This window comes from Rhinoderma darwinii (genome assembly GCF_050947455.1).
Source record: "Rhinoderma darwinii isolate aRhiDar2 chromosome 2 unlocalized genomic scaffold, aRhiDar2.hap1 SUPER_2_unloc_7, whole genome shotgun sequence".
NCBI lineage: Eukaryota > Metazoa > Chordata > Amphibia > Anura > Rhinodermatidae > Rhinoderma > Rhinoderma darwinii.
In genome coordinates, this window is record NW_027461731.1 from 143,491 (window position 1) to 157,004 (window position 13,514).

General features: G+C 43.7%; 3 non-coding genes across 3 annotated transcripts; all 3 read left to right on the top strand.

The window, feature by feature from the left end:
* The first annotated feature begins 3,185 nt into the window (after positions 1–3,185).
* On the top strand, positions 3,186–3,377 carry LOC142682065 (U2 spliceosomal RNA). Its single transcript, XR_012853873.1, has one exon. It is a non-coding gene; the product is annotated as a U2 spliceosomal RNA (small nuclear RNA).
* A 6,581-nt stretch (positions 3,378–9,958) lies between these two features.
* Positions 9,959–10,144, top strand: LOC142682053 (U2 spliceosomal RNA). The gene has a single exon (XR_012853863.1). It is a non-coding gene; the product is annotated as a U2 spliceosomal RNA (small nuclear RNA).
* Positions 10,145–11,417: 1,273 nt separating this feature from the next.
* LOC142682013 (U2 spliceosomal RNA) lies at positions 11,418–11,608 on the top strand. Its single transcript, XR_012853828.1, has one exon. It is a non-coding gene; the product is annotated as a U2 spliceosomal RNA (small nuclear RNA).
* Positions 11,609–13,514: the final 1,906 nt, after the last annotated feature.

Consider the following 13,514-nt stretch of genomic DNA (forward strand, 5'->3'; position numbering starts at 1 on the left):
GTCTACCCCCCTGCTGGTGGGTGGTGATTTTAACTGTGTACGAGATGGAGAACACCGGCAGGGTGGGGATTTTAATCGAAAAATTGACCGTACTTCTTACCTGCTCAAGAACTTTATTGGTGATTTTAAACTGAAAGATTGCTGGAGGGAACTCTTGCCTGCGGACCCAGGCCCCACCTGGTCCAATGGAAGAGTGAGCTCCAGAATTGATTTTATTTTCACTTCTAATAGTTTTATTCCCAAAAAATGTTTGCTTTTAACAAATATTTTATCTGATCACAAGCTCCTTTCGGTGCACCTGGAGCTAGAGGGAGAGCAAAAAGCTTGTAGGGGTCCCTGGAGACTAAACACCACACTCCTGGAGGACCCCATCATTAAAGAGGAGTTTGTGCGGACCTACCAGTGTTGGCAGTCCCATAGAGCGCCCAGTCAGCCTATGCTACACTGGTGGGAGGGCATTAAACCCAAAATCAGAGCTTTTTTTATTCGAGCAGGTAAGAAGAAAGCAAAAGAGAAAAAACAATGGTTTTATGTTCTTAATAAACGTTTACATGTACTTTTTAAATTGAAGGAGATTGGTATGGATGTTGATGATGATATCTTAAATCTTAAAGCTGAAATAAAACATGCCATAGAAGAGAAAGGGAAACAAATAATTTTTAATTCACATGTAAAGCACCTCGAGGATGGCGAGAAGTGTTCCCGGTTCTTCTTCAAAAAGGTAATGGATAAACGAGATGTCATTTTAAACCTTGAAGGAGAAACCACTATGGTCGGCATTTTAAATTCTGCTTTTAATTTCTACCAATCTCTTTTTAACAAGAAAAATATTGATCCTTCCTTTTTAGAACATGTTCTTAATTCCCTTGATGCCAAGCTAGATATTTTAGACCAGGAAGTTTTATCCCGTAATATTACTTTGGAGGAACTTTTATTTGCTTTTAAAAGTTTTTCTAATGGGAAAGCTCCTGGGGAAGATGGTCTGCCCATCGAATTTTATCATGCTTTTTGGGAAATTTTAAAGAATGACATGTTTTTATTGTATAAGGAAGTTTTTATTACTGAAGAGCTGCCCCCTTCCTGGAGGAGGGGGATTGTGTCCTTAATTTTTAAAAAAGGTGAGAAGGACCAGTTAAAAAACTGGCGTCCTATTACTCTTTTAAACGTTGATTGTAAAATTTTAGCTAAACTAATAACAATCCGTTTTAAACCTTTTATTCATAAATTAATCCATCCAAACCAGGTATGTGGGGTACCTGGGAGGTCAATTACTGAGTCCCTGAATATTTTACGTGACATCATTTGGTATTTTAAAGAAAGGGGTCAAAGTCTTGCTATTTTATCCTTAGATTTCGAGAAGGCTTTTGACCGGGTCTCCCATGAATATCTTTTTATGGTTCTTAAAAAGATGGCTGTTCCTGAAATTATTTTAACACGTATTAAGCTTTTATATCGATCCTGTTTTAGCCAAATTTCTATCAACGGATTTTTAACTAAAGGTGTTCCTCTTTTATCAGGGGTGAAACAGGGGTGCCCGTTGTCTCCGCTCCTTTTTATTTGTGCCATAGAACCTCTGTTCACCCTAATAAGAGATGATAAAGTCATCAGAGGCGTGCCCATACCTGGAGGAAGGGGGAACCAGGTAAAAATCCTAGGCTATATGGATGACGCCACCATCCTATGCCCAGACGCCGCTTCCATGAGAAGGGCATTGAGGAACACCGGCTTTTTTTGTGAAGCCTCTGGTTTTAAATTAAACGTTGATAAATGTGACTGTTTTTATACTGGTGTATGGGATTCCTCTGTGACACCAGGAGTTAACATGCAGCAGGATCAGATAAAAATTTTAGGAATTGTTTTTAATCAAGAAAACGATGGGAGACCCAATTGGGATTCAGTAATTGCCAAAATGGAAAAAAAGGTTTTAATGTGGAATTTGAGAAATCTCACCATGGAGGGAAAAGTTTTAATAATTAAATCTGTTTTATTACCCATAATGCTTTATGTAGCTATGGTTTTCCCTCCAACAATTTTATATATTAAAAAAGTGACCAGGATCTGTTTTATGTTTTTATGGGGTTCCAAAATGGAAAAACTAAAACGTGATTTTATGTACAGATGTAAGGACAATGGCGGGAGAGATGTTCCTAACCTTTTTAACTTCTTTTACATTAAATACTTTTGCTTCTGTTTTAAAATGTATAATTCTGATGGTATTTTTAGCTACTTTTTAAAGTACGCTACGGGCATGATTTTTAAACGATGGTTTCGTGTCCCTTTGAATTCTCCTGTGCTTCTGTGTCCCCCAAAACAATATGCGGTGCTCGAAAAGACTGTCAGGCTCCTAGGTCTCCAAGAATTGGAGCCTGACATATTGGGGGACCAGAAAAAAGTGTCACTCTCCTGTAGGCGGCAGGAGGATACACTGGCAGTTTCAAACTTCTCACAGGCAAGGTCCAAGGTGGTGTGGCGAAACGTTTTCGGAAAATTTATGGCAAATGTGCACAAGGACCTTGCCTGGGCAATCGTTCACCAGTGCCTCCCTACCCGTGAATTCCAGCATAGGCGAGGACTGGTGGCGAGAGCCAAGTGCCCGAGAGACAGGTGTGGTGACGACGAGACGGTAATGCACCTGTTTTGGAACTGCCCATATGCACAGGAGGTTTGGAGGAAGGTAGGCCCATTGCTGAAATGGGCCTGCGGTCTTAAAGATCTTAAATTTGAATACGTGTTTTATGGTCTTTTTAACTGCCCAAGTTTTAAACAGCAAATGGTCTGTTGGATCATTTTAAACTGTTTTAAGAATGCCATCTGGAAGGTTAGGAACATTCTGCTTTTTAAACATGATTTTATTGACGTTAAAAATTGTGTGAAATATGCCCTAAGTGAAATGTACATTTATTATCTTAGGGACAAAAAGCAGCTAGGGGTAAAAGAAGCAACATCCATGTGGTGTTTGCAAATGTGGAATACCATAACATTGTAAATAAAAATGGTTTTATTCTTTTATGTCTTTTATGCCCTGTATAAATTTTATCCTGCTATTGTTCTGTACTTTTATTATAACATCTGTATTACTGGTCTTATTATTATTACTTTTGTATTCATTTAAATGTATGAATATTTATGTATTATGCCATTGATTTTATCTTGTGGTTTCAATTTTAAAAAAAAGTCTGTAAAATATAATATTTTTGCCAATAAAAAACTTTGTTGAAACCTTATCTGTTCTTATCAGTTTAATATCTGATACGTCCCCTATCTGGGGACCATATATTAAATGGATTTTTAGAACAGGGAGATGGAAATAGAGCTTGCTCTGTCCACTCCACGCATTGACCTGGTATTGCAGTATTTCCAGGACCGGTGCACCCTTTCCTTATGTGTTTACTAAAATCAGATTCCAAAAGTGCTTTTTGTGTTTGCCATTGTTTTTGTCTTTCGGATGGGATCTCCCCTTTTAATCCCATTATTTCAACACCTGTTGGACAATGCATTTGTACAGTCATGTGTGATAATGAGCTAATTTATTAAATGCAATTAATTAATACATTGCCACCTCTTGTTTTGTGTCGTCTGTGTTTCTGTGTTTCCGGCATTTCACATTGGAACAGCTCATTCACCTTCCTTGTCTTCTCTCCGCCCTCCCTCCTAGGTAGGTTAAAGAGCTGCACCTGAGCCAGCCACTGATTGATGCAGCACCATAGTCAAATAGTGGAGTGGAGTAGGGGAACAGCAAACAGCCATTAAAGCAGCCAGCCCGCCCGCCCGCCCGCCCGTCACAATGGACCTACCTGTGTACACTAGATGGATGTGATGGAATGTACTGTGGTCCCTACATTTCAAGAAGAAGTAAGAATTGCAGTTGCAACAAACCCTTGCTTGCCTACAAAGAGAGCAGCAATTTGGATTTGTTACTATGTTACCTGGAAGAATAACAAACTGTGCAAGGATGGAGGTTGTAGGAGCAAGGAGAACAAGTTGTCTGTAAAGTTGGTGGATGCCTATTTTCCATTTTGCAGTCCCTTGTCTCCCTCTTGTGGCCTCCTGGAGGCAACTAGCTGTGCAAAAAAAAGACAGCCTGGGGGCCGGCTGTTGCAGTGTTGCCCTCTCAGGCAACACTGAGTGACTGACTGAGCCGCACCGTCTTATATAAAGTTCAGACGGAACTTTGCACGTGTCATAGTGGAGACCTCAGGAGCCAGAGCCAGCTTTCTGACATCATAATGGGGCCTCAGAGATAAAAGCCTGGGCCCAGGCAGTGTTGGTCAGTGCTGCTCAGCAGGCAGCACTGGACTGGATTAAAGCTGATACAAGGTGTGAAAGGAGAAGGGGTGGCAGTGGGCATGCACTTACTGCTGCTGCTGCTGCTGCTGCTGCCAGTGTTTGCACGGCAGGAGGGCATTTGGGCGTTGCCAGGAAGGCGTTTTTATGTCGATTCCTCCTCTTTCAGCACTGCATTGTGGTGCAAGCAAAAGAAGCAAATCCTGTCTTGCTTCCTCTCCGGCCTTTATTCACCTCCCGCTTAGTAGCTGTGAGTGTGTGTGAGCCTGCAGGGCCCCATGGAATTGCCTAGGAGTAGGCTGAATCGCTGCAAGGGGTGAACAGCAGTATTGGGCAGGCTCGGTCAACGCGCGGCCCGTTCGGGTTATCGCTTCTCGGCCTTCTGGCTGAGATCAAGTGTAGTTCTGATTACTTGTAGTCAGTGCTGCCTGGTCTTGGTTAGGAGGTGCTCAGGTACCCTCTCTCTCGGCCTCGGGGGATCGTCCAGGTTCGCCTGGACTTCACCCCCGTGCTGCTATTTGGGAGAGAGGCTTAGTCCTGAGCAACGGGTTGCGATCCACATACCCCCGTGTAGGCTTCGGCCGAAAAGGGGAGTTGCGCCCAAAGTTGCGCCTACTAAGGAGTAGCGTAACGATTTCAAAAAAACCTTACTCACCATGGACGAGGATCCATGTGAGATACCGGCTTATGCCCGGATTAAAAACACAATTCGTGTAGTGCTATCGGAGGAGAAGGCGACGACCTGCGGCTTAAAATTCGTGGTGGAGACCGTACTTGTTGGTATCTTCAACATCCAGAAGAGAGAAATTTTGGCGGTGCAGGATTACCCAAGAAGGAGGACATACGACGTTACTTTCATACAGAATGGAGTATTCCGAGATCTGCTGGCGGCTTATACGGTAAAAAATGACCCGAGACTGGACGGTGTTGATTTTTATGAGCACGTTATGGACATCACTAAAATGATAGTTATAAAGATGTACTGCCCTTTTGCCGACTTAAAAGAAGTGATGTCCTTTTTATTCCCTTATTTTAAAACTGTGAAATGTATTGGCAAAGTAATGAACGAGGTTGGTGTATGGACCTCAAAGTGGAGATTCAATGTAACGTGTTATAAAGATGCCAATTTTACAGGAGGGATAATGTTGCCGCCAGCACGTTTTAAAATAGGTGATATGGCCGGAGACTTTTATTTTTCAGGGATGCCTCCATTCTGTAGGAAGTGCCAAAAGTACGGTCACACCAAGGAGTCTTGTGACAGCACCTGTAGGAACTGCGGCAGCTCTGAGCACGAGACCAAAACTTGCCCTCTGGGGAAAAGGTGCCGTTTTTGCAGCCGAGTTGGTCACCTGTATGCTACTTGTCCCCACAGATCTAAAGAGTCGGAACAACCCGAGGACCGGCCAAGGCGTCCCGAGCGGCCCGCAGGCCAGATCACCCCTGTACAAGGAGAGGAACCCCAAGGAGGCGAGCAAGATGATATGGATACCTCCAGCAGACCCCCCCAAACAGGTGACCCTAAAGAGCAGAGGCGACAAAAACGCAGAGCCAGTGATCAGCGGACGAAAGAGCCCCCCCAGGAGACTGGGGCACAGGGTAGTTCGGATGAAGCTGATCCTACTGGCCTGCAAGAGATGCTGGGTCAGCCTGTACCTGAGGCAGAGGTCCCGGGCGGAGCGGCAGCTCTCACCAAGAGACGTAGGGCGTACTCGGAGGTGGCAGCGGGGGTGCCGATGGGAGTACCTGCCAGGTTGAAGGCAGGGAAACCAGCTGACGAGCCCCCGGAAGCGACAGCTAAAGGTCCCCCCCCTTCCAGACAGTTGGGGGATATAGGGACAGCTGCCTCCGAGGTAAGCGTGGTCCCTGAGACGTCAAGAAGCGCGATTCCTGCCCCTATAGAAGGGGAGGACGCTGCCAGAGATTGCCGAATTTTACCCGTTGAGTCCGTCTGGGACCCATTTTCAAGAAGTGCCTTAGGTGAGGGGGGTCAGCTGAGTGACGGGACTTCCTCTCAAACCTCATCGATGCGCACATTTGACTCGAGGAAAGATGATGATGAGAGCTCGAGTGGGGTGTCTGGCGACGCGGAGGACTGCTGAGGCCTCCTCGGGTAAGATAAAAATAGACTGTCTCTCTCCCTTTTCCTCATGGCTGAGTTATGTGGTCTTTCCCTTAATGTAAGAAGCGTGCACTCACAGACAAGAAGAGCTGCCCTTTTTAACTACCTTTCTGTTTTTACCGCCTCAGTGTTTTTCCTACAGGAATGCTGCATACCTCACCGCATGAATTATAAAAAATATGAGGAAGACTGGAGACTCGGACCTTCAGTGTGGTCCGGGTCCAATGAATCAAAAGCCGCAGGTGTCGCCATTTTATTCAAAGGGAACGTTTTAATTGATCGTTTTTATGAAATTTTACCAGGCAGAATTTTAATGGTCAAAGCTTTTATAAACGGTGTTAGATGGCAGTTTTTAAACTTTTATGGTTCTACAGACAAAAAAGAAAGAGCAAAAATGCTGGAAATTTTACCCCTTTTTATCAATGATTCAGAACCACTTGTTTTAGCGGGTGATTTTAATTGTATTTTAAAGGGGGAACGCCGGTTCCCTAATTCAGTAAGTCGAAATTATGATAAAACCCCGTCTATTTTAAAAGATATTACAGTGGATTTTAAACTTACTGATGTTTTTAAAAAATGCAATAGGGATCTACCTGAAGAGGACGGCGTCACCTGGAGCAATGTAAACTGCAGCTCCAGGATTGATTTTATTTTTTGCTCTTATCAAATACTGCCTTTTAAATGTGATCTTAATTCTAACGTGTTTTCTGACCATAAACTTTTATATTTTAAAGTTAATTTGAACGATCAAAGGAGAACTCCGAAGAAAGCCTGGAAATTAAACGTATCCCTTTTAGAGGATCCGCAAATTTTATCCGATTTTATCACCTTTTATAAGGGCTGCAGACGGGTAAGACATCTCAATATGCCAATTGTTTCCTGGTGGGAAAAAATGAAAATAAAGATAAGAGATTTTTTTATTAAAGCTGGGATGAAGAAAGCAAAAGAAAAATTTGAATTTTATGCTAATTTAAATACCCGTCTGCAGACCCAATACAAGTTCAGAGAACAGGGTATGCAGGTGGAGAAGGAGATCACCGAAATTAAAAAAGAAATCTCCCAGTGCCTGGAGCAGAGGGGAAAGGAGATAATCTTTCGCTCTAAGGTAAAACATCTTGAAGAAAATGAGACCTGCTCCAGGTACTTCTTCAAGAAAATAAATGATAAGCATACCCTGTTAAATGAGATAGATGGGGAAACAAATACCCAAAACATTTTAAAAAAGGTGCACGGTTTTTATGCGGATCTTTTTAATACAAAACATGTTGATGTTGATTTTATGAATGACTCATTGAAGGAGGTGGATGCTGTTTTAAATCCTGCTTCCCAAGTGTTTTTATTACAGGATATTACGGAACAGGAGATTTTAGAAACTACAAAGAGTTTTAAAACAGGTAAAGTCCCTGGCCCTGACGGTATACCTATAGAATTCTATGTTATATTTTATGGTATTTTAAAAGAGGATCTCCACCCTCTTTTTACCCAAGTTTTTAGAACAAAAGCCCTCCCAGGGTCCTGGAAGAAAGGCGAAGTGTCCCTGCTTTACAAAAAGGGGGACAAAACAGACATTAAAAATTGGAGGCCTATCACTTTGCTAAACTCTGACTACAAAGTAATGGCGAAGATATGTGCGAACAGATTAAAAGCAGTGATAGGCCAGATCATACACTCCAATCAGGTCTGTGGGATACCCGGGAGGAGTATATGGGATAATTTAAACCTTTTAAAAGATGTGATCAGTGACACGAAAGAGAGAGGAGGTAAAATGGCAATTTTATCTATAGATTTTGAGAAAGCCTTCGATAGAGTGTCACATTTTTATCTTTTTAAGGTTTTAGAAAAAATGGGTATACCGGAAGGTTTTTTACAGTCTCTGAAGGCCTTTTATGAAAATTGTACTAGCAAAATTTTAGTAAAGGGTTTTAAGACACAGGATGTCCTTTTAAATTCCGGAGTGAAGCAGGGGTGTCCCTTGTCCCCACTACTTTTTATTTGTGCGATCGAGCCTCTACTCTGCAGGTTAAGAAAGGATAAGCAGATAAGCGGAGTCCCCCTGCCGGGCGGGGGGGGACTAGAGGCTAAAGTGGTGGGGTACATGGACGATGTCGCGGTCCTTTGCAGGGACACCCTGTCATTACAGAAATCTTTTAAACAGATTTACCAATTCTGTTGCTCCTCCGGTTTTTTAGTAAATTTTAATAAAAGTAACATCTTAAATATCGGCAAAATGGTTTTAATGGACATTCCAGTCCCTGTGTCAGAGTCTGTACAAATTTTAGGAGTCTCCTTCAATGAGTCAAATAATGGTTTTACCAGTTGGGACTTGGTGGCACAAAAAGTCAATCAGAAAATTTGCATGTGGAACATGAGAAAGTTAACAATGGAGGGAAAGGTTTTAATTACAAAAATGGTGATTTTACCTATTTTATTATATTTAAGTATGGTATTCCCTCCCCCTGAGATTTTATTGAAAAAAATAATTAAAGCATGTTTTACATTTTTATGGAACTCCAGGATGGAAAAGCTCAGGAGAGAGAAGGTAATATTACCCAAACCAATGGGGGGGAAAGATTTCCCCGATATAAAAGCATTCCTTTTAATAAAATTTTTTACTTTATGTCTTAATGCAGTTTTTAAGGAACACTACTGGTCATATTTTATACGTTTTAACACAGGTTATTTTATGAGGAGGAACGGTTGGTTCTCCACGGTTTTAAGCTCCCCGTATGCTTTTAACCTTTCTGGCCAGTATAAGATTTTAGAAAAAATTGTAAACCTTTTTAACTTAAAAGACAAAAATATTAACGAAGTAAAAAATAGTAAAGGAATTTTAAAAAAGATAAAAGAAAATGTTTTAGTAGCTCCCATCAGTAATTTTAATGAACAAAAATGCAAAGAAATATGGAAGATGGTGAGCGCTAAATATCTTTTTAACCCACAGAAAGATCTGGCCTGGAGCTGTGCCCACGAGTGTCTTCCATGCCGGGCATTCCAGCATCGAAGGGGACTGACCAACTCGGCTGCGTGTCCAAGGGGAGGATGTAGAGATGACGAGACAGTCTACCACCTATTCTGGGAATGTTTTTACGCGCAATTGATATGGACAAGAATCCTCCCCTTGGTACAGAAGATTACAGGACTTCGGAGATACACAAGTGATGGCGTTTTATATGGATGCCTGGAATGCCCAACACAGACTCGAAAAATGATGGCATGGAAGATCACCAACTGCGTAAAAGCAGCTCTGTGGGCGGCCAGAAACATTTTATTATTTAAGCATGAAGTTTTAGCTGTGGAAGATGTTTTAGCCATTTGTCTTAATGAAATGTACAAATATTTTCTTTTAGATAAAAAACTCTCTCCTGTTTTATGTAGAAAATGGTTTTTAAGTGAATGGAGTTCCATAATATGATGCCACCAAGTGCCCTTTTATAAATTGTTTTTATTTGACAATTTGTATTTATCTGTATTAAAAACCATGATTGTAAATTTATGTAAATTTTTGATGAAATGTATTGATTTATTGTAAATTTGTTCAAAATTTTAAATAAACGGTTACCTCCTTTGTTGGGGTAGTCAACTCAAAAATCTGTTCTTATCAGTTTAATATCTGATACGTCCCCTATCTGGGGACCATATATTAAATGGATTTTTAGAACAGGGAGATGGAAATAGAGCTTGCTCTGTCCACTCCACGCATTGACCTGGTATTGCAGTATTTCCAGGACCGGTGCACCCTTTCCTTATGTGTTTACTAAAATCAGATTCCAAAAGTGCTTTTTGTGTTTGCCATTGTTTTTGTCTTTCGGATGGGATCTCCCCTTTTAATCCCATTATTTCAACACCTGTTGGACAATGCATTTGTACAGTCATGTGTGATAATGAGCTAATTTATTAAATGCAATTAATTAATACATTGCCACCTCTTGTTTTGTGTCGTCTGTGTTTCTGTGTTTCCGGCATTTCACATTGGAACAGCTCATTCACCTTCCTTGTCTTCTCTCCGCCCTCCCTCCTAGGTAGGTTAAAGAGCTGCACCTGAGCCAGCCACTGATTGATGCAGCACCATAGTCAAATAGTGGAGTGGAGTAGGGGAACAGCAAACAGCCATTAAAGCAGCCAGCCCGCCCGCCCGCCCGCCCGTCACAATGGACCTACCTGTGTACACTAGATGGATGTGATGGAATGTACTGTGGTCCCTACATTTCAAGAAGAAGTAAGAATTGCAGTTGCAACAAACCCTTGCTTGCCTACAAAGAGAGCAGCAATTTGGATTTGTTACTATGTTACCTGGAAGAATAACAAACTGTGCAAGGATGGAGGTTGTAGGAGCAAGGAGAACAAGTTGTCTGTAAAGTTGGTGGATGCCTATTTTCCATTTTGCAGTCCCTTGTCTCCCTCTTGTGGCCTCCTGGAGGCAACTAGCTGTGCAAAAAAAAGACAGCCTGGGGGCCGGCTGTTGCAGTGTTGCCCTCTCAGGCAACACTGAGTGACTGACTGAGCCGCACCGTCTTATATAAAGTTCAGACGGAACTTTGCACGTGTCATAGTGGAGACCTCAGGAGCCAGAGCCAGCTTTCTGACATCATAATGGGGCCTCAGAGATAAAAGCCTGGGCCCAGGCAGTGTTGGTCAGTGCTGCTCAGCAGGCAGCACTGGACTGGATTAAAGCTGATACAAGGTGTGAAAGGAGAAGGGGTGGCAGTGGGCATGCACTTACTGCTGCTGCTGCTGCTGCTGCTGCCAGTGTTTGCACGGCAGGAGGGCATTTGGGCGTTGCCAGGAAGGCGTTTTTATGTCGATTCCTCCTCTTTCAGCACTGCATTGTGGTGCAAGCAAAAGAAGCAAATCCTGTCTTGCTTCCTCTCCGGCCTTTATTCACCTCCCGCTTAGTAGCTGTGAGTGTGTGTGAGCCTGCAGGGCCCCATGGAATTGCCTAGGAGTAGGCTGAATCGCTGCAAGGGGTGAACAGCAGTATTGGGCAGGCTCGGTCAACGCGCGGCCCGTTCGGGTTATCGCTTCTCGGCCTTTTGGCTAAGATCAAGTGTAGTATCTGTTCTTATCAGTTTAATATCTGATACGTCCCCTAACTGGGGACCATATATTAAATGGATTTTTAGAACAGGGAGATGTAAATAGAGCTTGCTCTGTCCACTCCACGCATTGACCTGGTATTGCAGTATTTCCAGGACCGGTGCACCCTTTCCTTATGTGTTTACTAAAATCAGATTCCAAAAGTGCTTTTTGTGTTTGCCATTGTTTTTGTCTTTCGGATGGGATCTCCCCTTTTAATCCCATTATTTCAACACCTGTTGGACAATGCATTTGTACAGTCATGTGTGATAATGAGCTAATTTATTAAATGCAATTAATTAATACATTGCCACCTCTTGTTTTGTGTCGTCTGTGTTTCTGTGTTTCCGGCATTTCACATTGGAACAGCTCATTCACCTTCCTTGTCTTCTCTCCGCCCTCCCTCCTAGGTAGGTTAAAGAGCTGCACCTGAGCCAGCCACTGATTGATGCAGCACCATAGTCAAATAGTGGAGTGGAGTAGGGGAACAGCAAACAGCCATTAAAGCAGCCAGCCCGCCCGCCCGCCCGTCACAATGGACCTACCTGTGTACACTAGATGGATGTGATGGAATGTACTGTGGTCCCTACATTTCAAGAAGAAGTAAGAATTGCAGTTGCAACAAACCCTTGCTTGCCTACAAAGAGAGCAGCAATTTGGATTTGTTACTATGTTACCTGGAAGAATAACAAACTGTGCAAGGATGGAGGTTGTAGGAGCAAGGAGAACAAGTTGTCTGTAAAGTTGGTGGATGCCTATTTTCCATTTTGCAGTCCCTTGTCTCCCTCTTGTGGCCTCCTGGAGGCAACTAGCTGTGCAAAAAAAAGACAGCCTGGGGGCCGGCTGTTGCAGTGTTGCCCTCTCAGGCAACACTGAGTGACTGACTGAGCCGCACCGTCTTATATAAAGTTCAGACGGAACTTTGCACGTGTCATAGTGGAGACCTCAGGAGCCAGAGCCAGCTTTCTGACATCATAATGGGGCCTCAGAGATAAAAGCCTGGGCCCAGGCAGTGTTGGTCAGTGCTGCTCAGCAGGCAGCACTGGACTGGATTAAAGCTGATACAAGGTGTGAAAGGAGAAGGGGTGGCAGTGGGCATGCACTTACTGCTGCTGCTGCTGCTGCTGCCAGTGTTTGCACGGCAGGAGGGCATTTGGGCGTTGCCAGGAAGGCGTTTTTATGTCGATTCCTCCTCTTTCAGCACTGCATTGTGGTGCAAGCAAAAGAAGCAAATCCTGTCTTGCTTCCTCTCCGGCCTTTATTCACCTCCCGCTTAGTAGCTGTGAGTGTGTGTGAGCCTGCAGGGCCCCATGGAATTGCCTAGGAGTAGGCTGAATCGCTGCAAGGGGTGAACAGCAGTATTGGGCAGGCTCGGTCAACGCGCGGCCCGTTCGGGTTATCGCTTCTCGGCCTTTTGGCTAAGACCAAGTGTATTTATACAGGAGGTTTTTAGTCAGAAGGTGCTCAGGTACCCTCTCTCTCGGCCTCGGGGGATCGTCCAGGTTCGCCTGGACTTCACCCCCGTGCTGCTATTTGGGAGAGAGGCTTAGTCCTGAGCAACGAGTTGCGATCCCCCCCCCCCAGCCCTTTGGTGTGTCTCCTTAAAGCCAAAGGGCGCAGCGCAAGCTGTGCGGTACCGACCTGGCCACGCAAATGGCAGGCGGACCTGATGCGGTGCCGGTATACGCCCGGTTGAGGAATACTGCAAGATTTATCTTGGCAGAGGGTGGAGGCGGTCCTCGTGGTCTCAAGTTCCTTGTCCACGATATTTTGGAAAAGCGGTTGGCGGTCCACAAGAACGAGATTTTGGCGATCCAGGACTACCCAAGGCGTGGAGTGTACGACGTGACTTTTATGGGAGAAGGAATCCTCCGTGATGCCATGGGAAAAGCTGAGAGGCAACAAGGTGAACTCATGGCCTTGGGAGTCCAGGTAATTGAACACGCTTTTGAAGTAACCAAACTCGTAGTGATTAAAATGTATTCCCCATACGTGAAAGATCAGGAAGTGGCGGCGTTTCTTGCTGCATACTTTAAGA